We start from the raw sequence: 4,679 nt of genomic DNA, 5'->3' as shown, positions 1-4,679 counted from the left end.
ATTTTTCTAAGAACAATGTTTGTAAATGACTAGTAAAGTTGTTTAAAAATAATGCTTTTAATGAGTAATGTTTAAAAGATTATTAGCCAAATGACTAATATTGTGAAGGAGACCAATTATTTTAGTTTCCTAAGGCTGCCTTAACAAAAGTACCATGAACTGTGTGACTCAAAATGGCAGAAACTTATTGTCCCATAATTCAGGAGGCTAGAAGTATAAGATCAAGATGTTGCTAGAGCCACACCAGGCTCTACCAAGGCTCAAGGGGCGGATGCTTCCTGGCCTCTTCCTAGTGACTGGGAGTGCTGCATGATCAGACCCAACACCTGTGCTGGTTCTTGTCTGATGCTCATGAAGAATTAGAGGCGGTCTCAGAGGGAATAGCAAAGTGGAGTTTATTAAGAGAAGGAAGGAAGAATAGAGCTCCCAAGCAGGAAGAGGATCCTGAATGAGTTGCCAAAGAGGAGCTGGAGGCAAGGATTTTTTGTTTTTGTTTTTGTTTTTCCTTAGAGTAACTGTGCTCACTGGAGAGATAGTGAGAGAGGAAGTGAGAAATTTCATCCCCCAGGGGGAGAGCCATGCTGCAATCCCTTATCCTCCATTCTCCTCTCAGGATTTTGAGTACACATGCACAGGCACTCTGTGTGATTTTCAAGCTGCCAGGTCCAGGACTCGAAGTGGAGTTAGCCATATGAGAGTCCAGTGCCTTACACACTACACCACTTGCTGGTTCCAAGGCAAGGAGTTTTATCTAGCAGTTGGCGCAATGGGCTGCCTTTCTGACAAAAAAGCGGGTGCAACGGACTGGCTCTCTGATAGAAAGTGGATTTTGGAAAATAGTTACGTGGTAGTCTAAGTGATTTAATACCCTATTCTTTGTGGAGTCAGCAGATCATAGCAATCAATACTTCTTGTTAGAATAAAGTTACTAAATGGAAACTGTCGTCCTTAGCTACAGTTGCTTTGAGCCCCAAACGCAGCCAACTTTTGGCTAAGAAAACTTAGCCACTGTGAGTCCATCTCAGCTTTACCCTGTGTGCTCATTATCCCTATCTCCTGCCTTATTAGCAAGGAATCATAAATTCCTTAGAGACATGAAAAAGGAATATATATATATATATATTTGCCTTAGGGTGTTTATACTTGCTAGAGAGAGAGAGAGAGACAGAGACAGTAAGAGGGAAAGTGAAAAATCACTCCTCAGGGGGATGGCCATGATGCAATCCCTTCTTCTCCATTCTCCCAGGATCTTGGGTAGGCATGCACACACACCTGGCATAATTTTTAGGCCATCGGGTCTAGGACTCGAACCGTAGTTGGCCATGGGGGAGTCCAGTGACATAACCACTAAGCCATTTGCTGGCCCCAGGGGAATATATTGTACATTAGCCAGATCATAGAGGAAAAACATAGAGACATCATTAAAAAGAAAAACACAGTGACTTCCTTTTGGGGCTATTACCTTGTTTACTACCTGTTAGTGGGTCTAACTCCTGTCTCACTAGTTTCTACCATTGCTGCCACTCGCCATTTCTTGGCTTGTAGTCACATTATTCAGTCTCTACCTTTTTTACATAACCATCTTCACTCTGTACCTGTGTGTGCCTTCTCTTTGTATAAGAATACCAGTCACATTGGTTTAAGAGCCCAGCCCACTAAAATATTACCTCATTTTAACTAATATATACGCCAGAACTCAGTCACTGGGACCCCACTGTAAGGACTTTATCACACCCAAAGTCCTGCCCTGGGGCACAATAAGGAATTCAGTTTTCACCAAATCTTTTTACATATGAGTAAGTGCCAACACATTAATTTTGGAGGACATTCAGTCACTGCACACCAAATTCTAAAACATAAACCTTTGAGGGACAGTTATCTAAACCAGAAACACTATCTGCAGTGACCTTTTTTTTCCAAATAAAATCACAGTCAAATATCCTGGGAAAAAATGAATTTTGGGGTGGGTACTATTAATTCCATTACACCAATTATAATGTGATATAGTTACCAAGATATTTTTTACAAATTGAGATACAGTAATACTTGTACATGTCCTTATTAATACATTAAATAAAATGTGATAGTGGTGCTTTGCTACAATTTTTTTTAGAGAGGTTTTTTCTGTAGGGCAGGTGTACTTGCTGGAGAGACAGAGAGAGACAGAGAGAAGAAAGTGAGAAATCACCCCTGGGGGGGATGGCCATACAACAGTCCCTTCTCCCCCATTCTCCTGTCAGGATTTTGGGCATGCACACACACACACACTTGGCGTGAGTTTCAAGTCACCAGGTCCAGAACTCAAACTTTGATCAACTATGTCGGAGTCCAGCGATGTCCCTGTTACGCCATCTGCTGGTCTCAGTTACTGCAATTTTTTTTTTTTTTTTTTTTGGAGAGGTTTTTGCTATAGGGCGGGTGTGCTTGCCAGACAGACAGAGACAGACAGAGATAGAAAGCGAGAAATCACCCCCCAGGGGGAATGGCCACGCTGCAATCCCTTCTCCTCCATTCTCCTCTCGGGATCTTGGGCACGCACGCACACGCGCCTGGCGTGAGTTTAAGCCACCAGGTCCGGGATGCAAACCGTGGTCGACTACGTGGGAGTCCAGCGACATAGCCATATGCTAACTGCTGGTCCCTACTGCAATTTTTAAATAAGGATGAATACAAGTGATGTGTCAAGACCTCTGTAAGAACTGTAATGTACCTGACAACTATCTAAAATTTCTATTTTTACAATCATGATTTCTGCAAATACAATGAGTTTGTTGCCCATATTAATAAAAGAAATGTCAATTTTGGTTAGAGGTTAATAAAAATAAAGATGGAATTATTTTTCCTATCCTACTTCATGGACTTCTTGACTTACGGTCTGAATGTTTGTGTTCCCTCATAATTTCATACATCAAAACCTAATCCCAGAAATCACTTCCCAGGGGGTTGATCATGATGCAGTCTCTTCTTTTCCTGTCTCCTCTCGGGATCGTGGGCACGCATGCACACTTGCCCAGTGTGATTTTTAGGCTTCTGGGTCCAGGATTTGAACCATGGTCGACTATGTTGGAGTCCAGTGACGTAACCATTACGCCATCTGCTGGTCCCTTGTCTCTCACTCTTATAAAAGAAATACATGAAAAAGAAAAAAGAGTTCTTAATAAACAAAAACCAAACTTTTATTAATTTAAAAAAGAGGTTAATTTTATAATTTCTTATTTACATTTAATTGTACTTCTTTGTGGCTACAATGTGATTTTTCAAAGCATGCATGCAGTGTGTGATAATCAAATCAAGGCTATTACCTTATTCATCATCTAATACATTTTAATTTAAAATGTATTACTTGAAACTCAGTAAAATGTTTCCTGTGTAAACTAAAATTTTAATTTACCACAAAAAGAACCTCTACCTTGCAATTCTCACTTTTTAGTGGTTTTACATTTAACCAGGATAAGAATTCCACGCAGTGATATAAACTTAACCTAAGTTCTACTTTTTGTCTTTACTATCACTGTTTTATCGCTTCTTATCTCAAATCTACTATTAACACATAGAAATATGTGTTATACTACCACGAGGCCTGGAGACACCAGTGAAGGCTAAAGCACTCTGAGCCTTTGCCAACTTCCTCTAAGTCAATGGGAGCAGCCACTGACTCTGCTTGTGTCAGGTGCAATGATCTTACTGGGAATTCTTTGAGTCAAATTCCATGTAGAGTGCAGTATTTATTAAAGGATATATATTAAACATGTTCTATTTGAAGTTTAAATTGTTTTCAAACTCAATTGTTTAGATGATTTTTCTTTCCTTTATTTATTTATAATATTTTATTTTTTTGCTATAGGGCGCAGATACTTGCCAAAGAGGCATAGAGAGAAAGAGAGGGCAAGTGAAAAATTATGCCTCCCCTCCCCAAGCCTCTCCCTGGGGGATGGCCACACTGCAGTCTCCTCTGCTCCAGTTTCCTCTTGGGATTTTGAGAACACACATGCATGCTCCTGAAATGATTTCCGGGCTACTGGGTCAGGGACTCGAATGGGGCAGCTGGCCATGTGGAATTCAGCACCTTAACCTCCACACCATCTGCTGGCGATTTATTTATTTATTTGTTTGTTATTTTTAGTTTCTTGCCATAGAGCGCATGCACGAGAGAGAGAGAGAGAGAGAGAGAGAGAGAGAGAGAGAGAGAAATCACCCCCTGGGGGAAGGCATCACCACAGTCCCTTCTCCTCCATTTTTCTCTTGGGATTTTGGTCATGCCCGCACATGAGACTGGCATGATTTTCAAGCCACCAGGTCCAGGATTCAAACCATGGTTGGCGCTGTGGGAATGTAGTGCCTTAACCACCACACTACCTGCTGGCCTCTCTTATTTTTAATTGCCAGAGCATACAAGTGTTTAGCAGGGAGAAACAGAGTGAGGGAGAGAGACAAAGCAGCCCCCAATGGAGCATGGTCATACTGCAATCCCTTCTCTTCTATTTCTCCATCTTGTTGGGATTCTGGGCATGTAAACACACTTATTGGTCTGCTTTTCAAGTCAATGGGGCCAGGATTTGAACCACAGTTGGCCATGCGGGATCTGACTCCCCCCCACTTTTTTTTTTCCACAATATTTATTTATTTTTTTTGTATATACTTTCAATCATATTGTTTGGCTTACCATGAGACCATTTCGA

This window comes from Tupaia chinensis, unplaced genomic scaffold (genome assembly GCF_000334495.1).
Source record: "Tupaia chinensis unplaced genomic scaffold, TupChi_1.0 Scaffold000037_21, whole genome shotgun sequence".
In the NCBI taxonomy this organism is placed as follows: domain Eukaryota; kingdom Metazoa; phylum Chordata; class Mammalia; order Scandentia; family Tupaiidae; genus Tupaia; species Tupaia belangeri.
This window is presented reverse-complemented; position numbering follows the sequence as displayed.